Source organism: Herpailurus yagouaroundi, unplaced genomic scaffold (genome assembly GCF_014898765.1).
Source record: "Herpailurus yagouaroundi ecotype Mexico unplaced genomic scaffold, PumYag 142, whole genome shotgun sequence".
Classification (NCBI taxonomy): Eukaryota; Metazoa; Chordata; class Mammalia; order Carnivora; family Felidae; genus Herpailurus; species Herpailurus yagouaroundi.
In genome coordinates, this window is record NW_024412397.1 from 44,717,767 (window position 1) to 44,733,591 (window position 15,825).

The following is a 15,825-nucleotide window of genomic DNA, read 5'->3' on the forward strand; positions in this document are numbered from 1 at the left end:
TGTTGCAAATGGCAAGGTTTCAATCTTTTTTGTGGCTGAGTAATATTCCAGTGTGTGTGTGTGTGTGTGTGTGTGTGTGTGTGTGAGACATCACATCTTCTTTATTCATTCATCTATCGATGGACACTTCAGTTGTTTCCATAACTTGGCTATTGTAAGTAATGTTTCTATAAACATAGGGGTGCATGTATCTTCTTGAATTAATGTTTGCATAGTCTCTGGATAAATACCCAGTAGTAGAATTACTGGATCATATGGTAGTTCTATCTTTAATTTTTTTAATGTTTATTTTCAAGAGAGAGAGAGAGAAAAACAGAGCACAAGCGGGGGAAGGACAGAGAGAGAGGAAGGCACAGAATCTGAAGCTGGCTCCAGGCTCTGAGTTGTTAGCACAGAGCCTGACATGGGGCCTGAACCTGGGAGCAGTGAGATCATGTCCTGAGCCGAAGTTGGATGCCCAACTGACTGGGCCACGAAGGTGCCCCAATTTTTAATATTTTGAGGAGTCTCCATACCGTTCTCTACAACGCTTCCACAGTGGCTGTACCAGTTTGCATTCCCACTTACAATGCACAGGGATTCCTTTTGCTCCACATCCTAACACTAGTTGTTTCTGGTGTTTTTGATTGTAGCCGTTCTGATGGGTGTGAGGTGATACCTCATTGTGACTTTGATTTGCATTTCCCTGATGATGAGTGACTTTGAACATCTTTCATGTGTCTGTTGGCCATCTGTATGTATCCTTTTGTGAAATGTCTATTCATGCTTTCTGCCCATTTTAATTGGATTATTTTGTGTGTGTGGAGTTGTGTAAGTTCTTTATATATTTTGGACACCAACTCTTTTTTCAGATACGTCATTTGCCAAAATCTTCTCTCATTCAGTAGGTTGTCTTTTAGTTTTGTTGGTTGTTTCCTTTGCTGTGCAGTAGTCCCAATAGTTTATTTGTGCTTTTGTTTCCTTTGCATCAAGAAACATATCTAGAAAATGTTGCTATGGCCAATGTCAGAGAAATTACTGCCCGTGCTTCCTTCTAGGATTTTTATGGTTTCAGTTCTCACATTTAATTCCTTAATCCATTTTGAGTTTATTTTTGTGTGTTTTATTTTGTGACAGCTCTGAGCTGTCAGCACAGAGCCTGACGTGGGGCTCGAACCCACAAACCACAAGATCATTACCTGAGCCGAAGTCAGATGCTTAGCCAACTGAACCACCCAGATGCACCGCCCCCCTGCAACATCATTTTTTGAAGAGACTGTCTTTTTCCCATTGCATATTCTTGCCTTCTTTGTTGTAGATCAATTAACCATATAATCATGGGTTTATTTCTGGGCTCTCTATTCTATTCCCTTGATCTATGTGTCTGTTTTTGTGCCAGTATCATACTGTTTTGATTACTATAGCTTTGTAGTATATCTTGATACCTACAAGATATCTTACTGTGATACTTTCAGTTTCTGTCTTATTCAAGATTGATTTGGCTATTCGGGTTCTTTTGTGGTTCCATACAAATTTTACAATTTTTTGTTCTAGTTCTGTGAAAAGTGCTATTGGTGTTATGACAGGGATTGCATTAAATCTGTAGATTGCTTTGGGTAGTATGGACATTTTGACAATATTAATTCTTCTAATCGATGAACGTGGAATATCTTCCCATTTGTTTGTGTCATCTTCAATTTCTTTCATAGACGTTTAATAGTTTTTAGAGTGCAGGTCTTTTATATCCTTCATTAAGCTTATTCCTAGCTATTTTTCATTTTTTTATGTAATTGTAAATGGAATTGTTTTCTTAATTTCTTTCTGCTACTTCATTATTACTCTATAGAAATACAACAAATTTTTGTACATTGGTTTTGTATCCTGTGAACTTACTGAATTCATTTATCAGTTTTAGTAGTATTTTGGTGTAGTTTTGGGGGGTTTCTTTAATTTTTTTAATGTTTATTTATTTTTGAGAGAGAGAGAGAGAGAGCTAGCAGGGGAGGGGCAGAGAGAGAGGGAGACACAGAAACTGAAGTAGGTCCCAGGCTCCGTCAGCACAGATCCCAACGCAGGGCTGGAACCCACGAACTGGGAGATCATGACTTGAGCCAAAGTTGGACACTTGACTGAGCCACCCAGGTGCCCCTTTAGGGTTATCTATATATAGTATTATGTCATCTGCAAATAGTGGGAGTTTTACTTCTTCCTTAGCAAGTTGGATGTCTTTCCCACCCAGTCCCCCTTTTTTCTTGTCTGACTGCTGTGGCTATAACCACAAGTATTCCAGTACTATGCTGAATAAAAATGGTGAGAGTGGGCATCCATGTCTTAATCCTGTTCTTAGGGGGAAAGCTCTCAGGTTTTCACCATTGAGTCTGATCTTACCTGTGGGTTTCTCATAAGTGGCCTTTATTATGTTGAGGTATGTTCCCTCTCAACGTACTTTGTTGAGGGTTTTTTTTCAAGAATGGTTGTTGTACTTTTCAAATGCATTTTCTGCACCTATCGATATACTCATGTGGTTTTTATTTTTTTTCCTATTGATGTGACGTATCACATTGATTGATTTGCAAATATTGAACCACCCTTGCATCTCAGGAATAAATCCCACTTGATCATAATGGTATTCTTTTAATGGGCTGATGATTTTGATTTGCTGATATTTTACTTAGAAATTTTAATTTATATATGATTTTCTTGTACTTTTCTATTTTTTCACATATTTGTTCAGTTTTAGTCTGAGATTTATGCTGGCCTCAAATAAAAAATTAGGAAGACCACCATTTTTCCTGTGCTCAAATCATTTATATAAACTGATTACGTATTTGTAAAAATTTATTAGAATTCTCCTACAATTTTACCATTGTGAGGTTAGGTTTTCCCCAGTAGGAATTGGTGTATTCAGGCATTATGCTTCTTATTAACCAATTTTCACAGTTTACTTCTTCCTGAAGAATTGTTTGTTTTGTCTAGCTTCTAAAAAAGTTGATAGAACATTATGCACACGATTTTAAAAATCCGTTGTGTAATTTGTTTCCTTTTTTCTCTTACTTTTTTGTTTCCTTTTTTTCTTCAGCAGAGCAGTTAAAAGCAACTATTCTGTTAAGAGAACTAGCTTTTGGGGCACCAGTGTGGCTCAGTTGACCAAGTATCTGACTCTTGATTTTGGCTCAGGTCATGATCTCCTGATTCATGGGTTTGAGCCCTGCATCACGCTCTGAGCTGACAGCGCAGAGCCTGCTTGAGATTCTCTCTCCCTCTCTCTCTGCCCCTCCCGTGCTTGCTCACTCTCTCCCTCACAATAAATAAATAAAGTTATAAAAAAAAGAATGAGAGAGAGAACTAGGCCGCCTAGGTGGCTCAGTCAGTTGAGCATCCAACTCTTGATTTCAGCTCACGTTATGATCCCAGGGTCACAGTATCAAGCCCTGCTTCAGGCTCCACGCTCAGTGTGGAGCCTACTTGGGATTCTCTCTCTCCTTCTCTCTCCTGCCCCTCTCCTCTGTTCATACTCTCTCTCTTCCAAAATAAATAAATAAACATTAAATAAATAAATAAATTCATAAATAATAAACAAACCATCCTTTTAATCTATTGATATATAATATTTATTCACTTGCTTATAGGGCACACATTTGTCTCACCCTGTAACTGTAGTTTTTCAAATAATTCGTATTTTACTTATTTTCGATGTATCAGTGCCTGAGAGAGGTTTACTAACATTTGCCACTAGCGTTTTGGATATGTGTATTTCCAGGTCATATTGATATGTGCTTAAAACTTTTCTAATCTGAAGTTTTGATTGTAGCTTTTATCAAATGGGAAATATCTTGCTTGACAACTTCTAGTGCTTTTGACTCTAAAATCCATTTTGTCTGATATTAATATTTGCATAACCATGCTTGTCTTTTTTTTTTTCTTTTTTTAGCTTTTGCCTGAGGAAGCTTTGTCCGTCACTTTATTAAGGACTTCTGAATAATTTTGCTTTGTATAGCTTTGGAAACAACATATAAATTAAAATTTTTTATTTCACTGCCACTTTTCAAATAGGCACTGTAACAGAGGACTGACCAAAACATCAATCTTCATGATGATTTGGTTTTTGCAGTTCACTGTCTTTGCACCCACTAATCTCCATTCATGTGTTTTTAGAGGTGACCTCAGTGAAGAGGGCAGGTGAGGAGTCACTCACTGATCGTTCGCACTGTCTTCGGGGAATCTCCCAGCAACCAGCATGTGAACTGATCTCCAGGATGTAAAAAACAGAAAAGGCACTAAAATGCCAGGCTTCTTCCCTCCTCCCCTCATTTTACCTCGTAGTTTTACAGTTTTTTAAAATTCACTGTATTATTTTTCCTCATTAGGAGAAAAAAAGTGCCATTTTCATATGTAAGGAAAAACTGGAAGACCTAAGCTAAGAGATTCATTTATACTATCCTGAACTTCAGAATAAGAGTGACACAAAACAAATATAAAATAGCTGATGGTATTTTACTATGTAGTCAACAATAAGAAACAAACAAAAACCCTTCTCCTTAGAAAAGTATCATTTGGTTGACCCTGGTTAATAAGGCATTTGAAGGGAGGGCAGGAAGACCATTTTTCTTTTTCTTGATACAGCAAATTCAGTCTTACTATAGATGCTCCTTTTTAATTGATCATTAGTGCTTCTGTAAGATTGGTCATAAAAGCCCCTACATCACCATTTTTTTCTATTTATTAGCCAGTCTGATTAAGAGTTCAGTGGTGGGGCACCTGGTGGCTCAGTCAGTTAAGTGTCTGACTTTTGATCTCAGCTCAGGTCTTGATCTCGGGGTCGTGAGTTCAAGCTCCACACTGGCCTCTGTGCTGGGCATGAGGCCTACTTAAAAACAACAACAACAACAATAAAGAGTTCAGTGGGTGGAAGAAGAGTTGATGGATGCTGCAGCAGCTAAAATGAGTTTGGGGGGAGATTATTTGTAGATTTAAAGTAATTTATAGTCCCTTAATTTCTCTTACAACAAATGATTGCGCTGACTGTAAGTACAGCTTAAAGTTGGAGAACATATTCACTCTATAGATTGTTTTAGCAAAACAGATGCACATAAGAAATATGATACTGGGGCACCTGAGTGGCTCAGTTGGTTAAGCATCCGACTTTGGCTTAGGTCATAACCTCACAGCTTATAAGTTCAAGCCCCACATCAGGCTCTGTGCTGACAGCTCAGAGCCTGGAGCCTGCTTCGGATTCTGGCTCCTCTCTCTGTCCCTCCCCGCCACCTTCATACACTGTCTCTCTTTATCTCTCTCTCTCTCTCTCTCTCTCTCTCTCTCTCTTTCTCTCTAAAATATAAATAAAACATTTCTTTAAAAAAGATTATTTTAAGTGCCTACTCTTAGATGGGGGTGGGATGGGGTGGAGCAGATCTCTCAACTCAAAATATTTTTGTGAATCAGAAATGTAATGGTGGACAGTATCTCTGAGGTATTCTATTACCTTAAGCCAAGGGATATTTAATATATTGGATTTATTTATTCAGTTTTTAAAGTTTGAACATGTTGGTCTTAAGACCGATTCTTTTCTTTAAATTTTTTTAATGTTATATTTACTTTTTGAGAGAGAGAGAGAGTGAGAGAACATGAGCGGGGGAGGGGCAGAGAGAGAGGAGGACAGAAGATCCAAAGCAGGCTCCGTGCTGACAGGCTGACAGCAGCAAGCCCAGTACCGGGCTCGAGCTCATGAAATGGGAGATCACAACATGAGCTAAAGTCAGACGCTCAACTGACTAAGCCAACCAGACGCCCCTGAAGAATGAATCTTAAGAGTATGTACATGTTTAGGATTGCACAATGAACTGAATTACTAAATGGCTGCCAATTTCTACAGTAATTTGATTCTTGATCTTTCTCTGCAACTAACATACTTTGAGTAAGAAACCTCAAGGTTAAGAATGTTGACCTTTATCTTGTATGCCAGTACATATACATTTGTCAATGATAGTTTACTTTTTTCAGTTTCTACTTTGCGGGAAAGCTAGTTTGCGTGACACAATTTTAGAGTTTGTTGCCTCTTTCTAATAGGGTATTTGACTGTGGTAAAGAAACTTACTGTAGTAACACCCAGGGTCCGTGGACAAATATGGGTGTATTGGATAAGAATATTTCCTAATTTAGTTTATTTTATAAACTGTATTTTTTTTTTAATTTTTTTTCAACGTGTATTTATTTTTGGGACAGAGAGAGACAGAGCATGAACGGGGGAGGGGCAGAGAGAGAGGGAGACACAGAATCGGAAACCGGCTCCAGGCTCTGAGCCATCAGCCCAGAGCCTGACGCGGGGCTCGAACTCAGGGACCGCGAGATCGTGACCTGGCTGAAGTCGGACGCTTAACCGACTGCGCCACCCAGGCGCCCCATAAACTGTATTTTAAAATATTTTTCTTGTTTCATTAGATATTTTTCTTTTCTTCCTGCATTTTTTTGTTTGTTTTGCAGAGAGAGAGAGAGAGAGAGAGAGAGAGAGAAAACCCTAAGCAAGCTCTGCACTGTCAGCACAGAGCCCAGTGCTTGAACTCAGGAACCATGAGGTCATGACCTGAGCTGAAATCAAAGTCAGACACTTAACCGACTGAGCCACCAGGCTCCCCTCTTATCATCCTGTTTTGACTCCACCTTGATCATTAAGTATCAATAGAGGCATCAACAACCACAAACTAAAAGAAACTTCCCATCGCCCCAGAGTTTTCACCTCCTACACTTAGCTCGTATCACTGCACTAAGATCTCTGGGACCTTCAGAGTAAATTCCACTGAATCAGTGCCCTACCTTCCAGGCCCCATTATGAACATTATAAATTGAAGTTGACTTCTTTTGTATTCAAAGAGAACATGGCCTCATGGACCATACAAACTGTTGCCAGCATCAAGTAAACCTGTATGTGCATACATATTCAGAAACATGGATGGATTTCAGTAATACTGGGTTCTTTTTACACTCAAAGATTCTATTCTCTTCACTCGGCCTATTAGCTTATTTAATCCTTACAGTAATTACCTTATTTCATCTGCTCTCATGGGTTTATCATTTCCCCCACAGTTGAAGGATTCTAAGATCAAGGAGCATCATACACTTACTGAGTCTCAGCCAGGTAACGCAGCGCTGTTGTATGAAGCTGTGTGAAAATTTCACATCAGTGCCTTTCAGGAACCACAATAAAGCTTAGCCTCAGCGCCTTTGAGTCTGGAATATGTATTAAGGGCATGTAAGATGACTTTCATTTTCCCTAGTTTCTTCAGATGGAGAGGCCACAGCCAAAGCTACGTGGCTTGTCCACTGACACTCAGCTGGTAATTGGCAGAGCCCCAACTTAAGCCCACCTCTCTGGCTCCCGAAACCACACACTTACGTCCCTCCCGGGCTACAATAGGCATGGACTGAAAAATCACAGGGCTGAGTGAGGAAAGGAGAAAGTCTGCCCGCTATCATTTTGATGTTAGGCTGGGCCATATATCATCGCCAATCTTTAGGTGTCAACACAGATATTTTAAATTTTTTTTTCAACGTTTATTTATTTTTGGGACAGAGAGAGACAGAGCATGAACGGGGGAGGGGCAGAGAGAGAGGGAGACACAGAATCGGAAACAGGCTCCAGGCTCTGAGCCATCAGCCCAGAGCCCGACGCGGGGCTCGAACTCACGGACCGCGAGATCGTGACCTGGCTGAAGTCGGACGCTTAACCGACTGCGCCACCCAGGCGCCCCAACACAGATATTTTAATTCACATACCTAAGTGAAAGTTTTGAGTTGGTTCAATCTAAATTTTAAAAACCAACAGTGTACGTTACAGGAAAACATACATATCCTACGACACACAAAGCACCTTAGTCCTCACTAAGGACTAAGTTCACTCTGATTCAGGAGGATCAGAGACCCTACGAGGAGAGGAAATTCTTTTTTTTTAATGTAATAATTTCTTAGGCTCCCTGAATCCTTTGCTCTCACTGCTGACGCCAAGACTGGCACATTCTTAACATTCTTACTCATCAGTCTCTCCCCAGTCACAGGCAGACAGCGCTGTGCTCTATTGACCGGGGGCCTAGAAAACTACTCAAAGCATCTAGCCACTACCTGCCACTATCAACAATCTCTCTCATTCATACATACAACGGGACCTGCCTGCCATCTCTGGCCCAAACGTTTCATTTTCTACTTGTAAGCTGAACCATTTCGGAAATCAAAATAACATTTCCGGGCTCTAGGGGAATATTTAGTCCGCTGGCAGAAACTCATTTTCTTCTCCACTAAGAAAGACGAATCTTTTATTCTGTTTCTTTATCCAACACAGCCGGTTTGTTTTTCCAATATACTAACTTCTGGCCTACCATAATCCTGCAGCAACCCCAAGTGCCTGGAGGAGAAACTCAAGTTTACCAGAAGGCACAGAGTGATTCCCTCTGGGTACAGACTCCCCTTCTGCCCTGAACTGGCTGCATAGCCTCCGATGATTTGTTTGATCTCCCAGTTTCCCCGACTGTAAATTAGGGGTACATCACCGGACAATTCTGTAAAAGTTAGCTATTTGTATCTACTGTCATTAAAACACAGTCATATTTATCTCCATAACTCCTAAGTCTTTTTATAATTTACAACAGAAGGAAATGTTTTCACTCTCAGAAACCTCTTTCACTTTAAGTTTAGTGTAATTTCTTACTTTTTCCAAGATGATCACCAAGGGTTCAGTCACAACTTTTATAAGAACTTTACAATTCTGTAATACGTATTCTTTTCACATTTTCAGTATATACACTTACCTTGATAGGAGACTTTATTTTACTTCTTAAAGTTGAAGAAAATCTCTGTGTTAGTTTTGTGTTTTGTGTTTTAAACTCCTCCCATCATTAAAAGCAGTATTAAATGTGTTTCATAGAATGTATTTGGCCCTAATAGGGAAGCTTATTGAAGTAAAACAGTGCATGATTCCAGGTCTCAATGACCAGAATGCTTTAACACCTCCTTAATCACCAGCTCTGGAAGAATATCCAAGTATATCCAGGAAACTTGGAAATACAGGAATTCTAAAAATTGATTAAATTGCCTGGAAGTGATAGATTCTAAAGAGATCAAACTTTATTACTTTGGAGAGTTTCCTTGTGGACCTGGGCATGAAAAATGCAGACTTAATAACTCAGCTATGTGAGCAGAATCATCCTTTTTAGCTGGGCTCACCTAATTCTAAATCCACATTCTAATATTTCCCTTCTTAATCGTACCATTCCTCTTAAAGCCTTTGACTGCATATATAGGGATCTTTTTAAAACTTAGGTCATTGTGAAACACTAAACTTAATAAGTGGATGTACAGGGCATAGGAGCAAATATATCAAATGGCTTTTTGTTCATCATGATTATATTCCTTATAAGAACTTAATGCTGGTATCGCCCAGTTTATTAAATCACTCAGCACAACTGAAGAATGACAAATGAGATAATTGACGTGAAGATACTTTATAAACTGTAAGGGGCTGTATAAATGTTAGGTTTTAAATGTTAAATTAGTAACTTAGGGAAGCGGATGGCGCATGTATCATCAAAAAGATACTACTTAGATTGAACCCTCAGATACATATCTCTCTTATGGACTGACAGCTAGTACTTAGCTATCCCAGAATGTCTTGATGTCACGGTGCAGACAGACAGGAAAGATAGAGAGTGATTAGTTTCTCCATTTGGTCCAGGATTTGTTTGTTTGTTGATTCTATTTTTCCCAACTAATTTATTGTAACTACAACTTCTTTTGTAATCAAGATCTAACTGACATATAAAATTACATTAGTTTCAGGTATACAACCTAGTGATTTGATATAGATATATATTGTGAAATGATTACCGGAATAAGTTTACTTAATATCTATCACTACACATAGTTACATTTTTTTCTTGTGGTGAGAACTTTTAAGATCTACTCTTTACAAATTTCTTTTTTTTTCTTTTTTTTAACGTTTATTTATTTTTGAGAGACAGAGAGAGACAGAATGCAAGCAGGGGGTGGGATAGACAGAGAGGGAGACACAGAATCCAAAGCAGGCTCCAGGCTCTGAGTTGTCAGCACAGAGCCTGACATGGGGCTCGAACACACAAGCCTTGATGACCTGAGCTGAAGTCGGACGCTCAACCGACGGAGCCACCCAGGCGTCCCTAAGTCTTTTTTTTTTTAAGTTTATCTATTTATTTTGAGACAGAGAATGAGCTTGAGCAGGGGAGGGGCAGAGAGAGAGAGAGAGAGGGAGAGAATCCCAAGCAGGCTTTGTGCTGTCAACACAGAGCCAGACTCGGAGCTCAGCCTCACGAACCATGAGATCATGACCTGAGCCAAAATCAAGAGGTGGACACTTAAACAACTGAGCCACCCAGGCGCCCCTACAACTTTCAAATATACAACACAGTACGGTTAACTCTAGTCACCATGTCGCACATTATATCCCCAGAACTTATTTATAACTGGAAGTTTGTACCTTTTGACCCCCTTCACATATGACCCCGCTCATGGTGAGATGAAATGATTAAATGGTATGAAAAAACAATTCCTGGTCCTTTGATGGATACTTTCTTTTGCTATTTTTGTATGTTAGGTTGATTCTTCTATTGTCAAACCATAATCTTAGCATGACTACACCAGTCCTCTAGGAAAGATGCAATGTGTCAATAAACTGTGGCATTCCTGAAGAATGGAGGAGCCTGTAATTTCAGCTAAGAAGACTGGAGTCCCCCAGGAGTCTCAGGATGCTAAAAACATGGCTCTGCAGATGAGCATTAAATCAAACTATTCTGCAGGTTTGATTTAATCCTGCTCTCTCTCTCTTTTTCTCAAAATAGATAAGTAAACTTAAGAAAGAAAGAAAGAAAGAAAGAAAGAAAGAAAGAAAGAAAGAAAGAAACTGCAGCCAAGGAGATAGATTTGATGACCAGTCGTGGGGTTCCTAAATGTACCTACACATTACTATATCTGAAGATCTTTAAAAAATACTGATACCTGTTTCCTAACCTAATAAACCCAAGGCCACAGCCTGAGTAAATGAACCTATCATGCAGATTAGCAGGATAGCCCAAGAAAAGAACCTGTCCTGCTTTGCTTAAAAGCACTGTGGGCATTGTGAGGGAGATACTTTGTAACCACATGGAGAAATGCTAGTTAAGAACATGGCCCAGGATGAGTTCCCAAGGAGGGAGATTCTGAGCTAATTGGCATGCAGAAAGTTTATACTGGGTTGGGGGATGGGAGGGGTTGGGAATCAACGTTTATGGACGAGGAGGGAAAGAAGCTGGATTAGGCAAAAGTTGGGCTGCCATACAGTCTCAAGGAAGACCTTAGCTGACATCTCAGGCTGCTGTAAAGCTACAGTGGCCCTTTAGGGTAGCTCCAAATTGAAATGAGGGGGCACACCTACCTACCTACATAGACCAGTCATTGAATGCATGCCACCCTAGGAGGGTTTTCAATCTTGAGTAAGTGGACCCTCTTCAGTGGAAGCATCTTGCAAGAGCAGGCTCAGTAGGGCTGTCTGACAGCAGCAGTCTCAGCCGCTGTGGAAATATATTCTTTGGTTCTCTGGAAGGTTCCGGGAGGCACTCCATATTGAATGCTTATTACTTTGTTTTAACTTTGGTAACTTAGCCATTTTATTATGTGGTATAATAAAAACAAATTCAAGCACCCGGTATAAGCATTCCCCTTATAGGAAGGAAATCTCTGTTTAGGTAGATAGATTCTTGGGATTGAGACTGAGGGCAAAAAGAAGTGAATAAAGAGTGTCACATTCGAAATGTACAGGAATGAGGTGGGGGTGGGGGGCAGGGGGTCGGGTAGAGCACGGAGGTAAAGACGAGAGAAGATCTCTGATTAAGTAACATTGGGGATATTTGATATTCAATTTCCATTTGTTTGCACTGTTGTAAATAAGTCACCCACTCCATTTCCAGCATAAACGACATGGACACAGGTTTGAGGACTTAGCTTTGTTTTCTGTAATATTGTGTGTTTCTGGGGTTTTGTGGAAATCAGGCAGAGTCAGCAGAAATGGTTGGGGCAGTCGGGATAGCAGACTGAAACAGAAGTAATAGAGCTCTCAAGGTCACTGAGACCCCAGGAGACATCTACAATTACAGGGTTTTGGTGGGGGTTTTTTGTTTTATTTCGTTTTTTCTTTTCTTTTGTTTTTACTATGCCCAGCTTCTGTCCACAGCAATTAGGTCATATATGGAAAGGCTTGTATGTTTGCTCTGTGGGCTACCAGAAAGAAAATGGAGAGAAAAACACTATGTCTTGTTTCTTTGTTTTTTTTTTTAACGTTTATTTGTTTTTGAGGGGCAGACAGAGCACAAGCAAAGGGAGAGACAGAGAGAGAGGGAGACACAGAATCCGAAGCAGGCGGCAGGCTCTGAGCGGTCAGCACCGAGCCCTATGCAGGGCTCAAATCCACAAACCTTGAGATTGTGACCTGAGCTGAAGAAAAGCCCACATGGGCTCCTGTCATTAAAACAAACAAACAAACAAACAAACAATACTAGAGATTTGTACTTTCTCTCTCTCATTAAAGAATACTAGAGTTTGGTTCCAAAATAAAAGAAATATCTAGAAAGTAATAAAGTATAATTTGTTAGAGTAAAAGGGATAGCATATAATTAACTCCTACTTAATAGATTTTAAGTAGCATCTTCTAACGTAAATTTAAAGCTTACTTTAGTCTCAGAGCTTTGAAACAACTGCTTTCAATTGGGAAAAGCTCATCAAAGATTGATTCATCTCATTCCCCTCTTACAACTCTTTATCACCTTAAGAATGTTGGCATCAGATAAAAACTATCCATTATAAAATTCATCAAGATGCAAATGTGTGAGGATACACATGGTCTACAAATATTGACTATTGTCAAATTATATATCCAATTTATGAATGCCATGTGTGATTTTCCAAATGTGTGTCTATACTTTTAAAGAAGGTTAAAAAAAAATGATGTTTTCAAAATAAATGCAAGCTGCAACTCTCCATTTCTAGCAGATGTTTTTCTTCCTTGACTATCTTGATTCTACATTTTCTTGATTAACCAAAGTACTGGGCTATTAGTTCAATTTCTGTCAAGAAAGCTTAAAATGTGGTTCCTACATGTTTTACTCCCTACTAAACCTATCGCTGTGTTATACACACCATAGGTATTTTAGAAAAACTAACAAACAGAATTTTGAGAGAAAATTAGATCAGAGGAATATGTAGATTTTCATGTTTCCCGGGGATACATATCAATTATTACTGACTAAAACATTGAAAATACATTAAAAAAAAAAAAGAGGGGTACCTGGGTGGCTCAGTCAGTTGACTGAGTCGGTTGAGTGTCGGTTGAGTGTCCACTCTGATTTCAGCTCAGGTCATGATCTCATAGTTCGTGATATCGAACCCTGTGTCAGGCTCCTGTGCTGACAGAGTGGAGACTGCTTGGGATTCTCTCTCTCCTTCTCTCTCCACCCCTCCCCTGCTCATGCTTTCTCTCTCAAAATAAAATAAAATAAAATAAAATAAAATAACAACAAGATAAATTAGCCTACTGTCATGATTGTGGTAACAATAACTCATTTTGTACATGTCTTTCATTTACGGATGTGCTATAAATAAATGACCTTACTTGATCCAAACATCAGTATATCTTCCAGTTGAGCAAACTAATGTTCAAGATAATAAGCAAGTTGCCTAAAATCACATAGTGAATTACAATTTGGAGAAAAATTCAGGCAGGTCCAATTCTAAAATCCCATATTTTTAACCACTACCTATTTTTTAGAGTAAGTTTTCATTTTAATTATAATAAATATTTATAAAACTGGTTTTATCTCTAATAAAGCAAAATTTCAGACTTCATTTAAAACTGTTGCACGTTCTGCTATCAACCTTTTAATATATTTAGAAGATGACCTTCTAATTTCAATGCTGTTAATGTTCCCAACAAAGAGAAATAAAATGTGGATTTCAAGATGTTAGCTATCCTAACATAAAATTTACTCTGTATTTTGAATTTGAATGAATACAACTATTCAACTCACACCTTTTCTTTGCACCTGCACATTACACTGGCATTAATAAAGGTTTCCCTTTCAAGGAGACCATCTTTAAAAATTGAGAGTGTTTTATGACTGTGAGTAAAGTTAATATGTCAGCCTCCTACCCCAAGCTTTTTCAAGGCCCAGTGGAAATAAATGCTTCAGTTCAAAAGAGAAGAAGAGGAGGTAAGAAAGAAAAATACATAATCTAAAAAAGAAGGAGTGAGAAATAGACTGCTGTGCTTACTAGAAGGAGTTTGTGGGTAGCCAGACCCATGGAATCTGGAAGGATGTATATTTTAGTAAACAGATAAGGGTTTTGAATCTAGAAGCCCTGAGCTAATATCCAACAGTGACAATTAGTAATGACATGACCACATACAAACCACACAGACTCTGTCCACATTGGCATCCTTATCTGTTCCATGGTTATAACAGTGCCTGCCATGTACTTAATTTAAAAGGCTACACTGAGAGGCAAAAAAGAAAAGGTATATAAAATACCTTTGTGGATATAAATGTATACAAATATTAATTTTGATCTTTTAACCTCAACTGGTGATTATCACAGCAGTTGTTCATTGTGAATAAGCCTATGAACTGAGTCTATCACGTGACCTCAGTTTTTCCCTGGCCAAGAAAAAGTGAAATGAAAATAAAAACTAAACATATCTGACCTTCCCTAGATGGTCTATTTTCTGCTAATATTATAGTTGTATTCCCACTGCAGTGGAATACTATAGTCATTCCTATAAATCAAAGAGTTCAGGTTTTAGTGGTTTTGTTATGTTTAATACTTTAAATAGGAATTAAAAAATGTGCTTTTTTTTTTAACTTAAGAGACAAATCCTATAGTGCAAGAAAAAAAAAAAAAAGCATTAAGGATGCACATTCCACTTTGTACTTTAACCTAGGAAGATACATAGTCATTGAATAATGGATATAGATTGAGCATCTGTACTGTGCTGAACACCATGCTAAGCATGAGTCTGTAAAAGGGATTAAGACTTGTGGTCTATCCTCAAGGACCTTCTGGTCTACTAAGGAGGTAAGTCACATGACCAGCACATACCTGGTATGTGCATAGTAGAAATGGACCCTATCTCACTGAACCTTTTAAAAGGAATATATAGTTCCATTTTGAATTGCCCCTTCATCATGGTAATACTTAATATTAATGGGAAGGATAATTTTCTTCAGCTTAAAAGGAAGAAAAAGAACTTTCTAGTAAGGAGCAATATCATCAAAAGCAGCAAGGTGTGAGTATAAGGCACAGTCTGGGAATGGTCAGGTCATTTGACACAAATGCCAAATAGGGTAGAATCGTGAGGAATTAGGCTTACTTGAAGTGAAGACAGGTTCAGACAAAGCTTAGCCCTGTGTAGCATGTTAAAGAATTCATCATTTTATGCCTTGGGCTATGGAAAGCTGTGGAAGAACTTGAAATGAAGAGCAGATATTACCAGATCATTTTGTTTGTTTGTTTCTTTGTTTGTTTGTTTGAGTAACTACACTGGTAGTTCCATAGTGTATACAGGGCCCAAATAAAATCTTCAGTTCCTATGTACTGAAAACATTATGGTGATTCTGCCATATGTAAAAAGTAAAAACATTAAATTGTAAAAATAAATGTGTGGAAATCTGATCATGTTCTGCTATTTCTCATATTGGTTGTTTCAATGTTGTTTTGAGATGTTAACTATGAAATCATCTCAGTTGTTTCCTCACCTTTCCATGTGCTAACATTTAGTCCAGCACAGAAAGAATGCATAGCAGT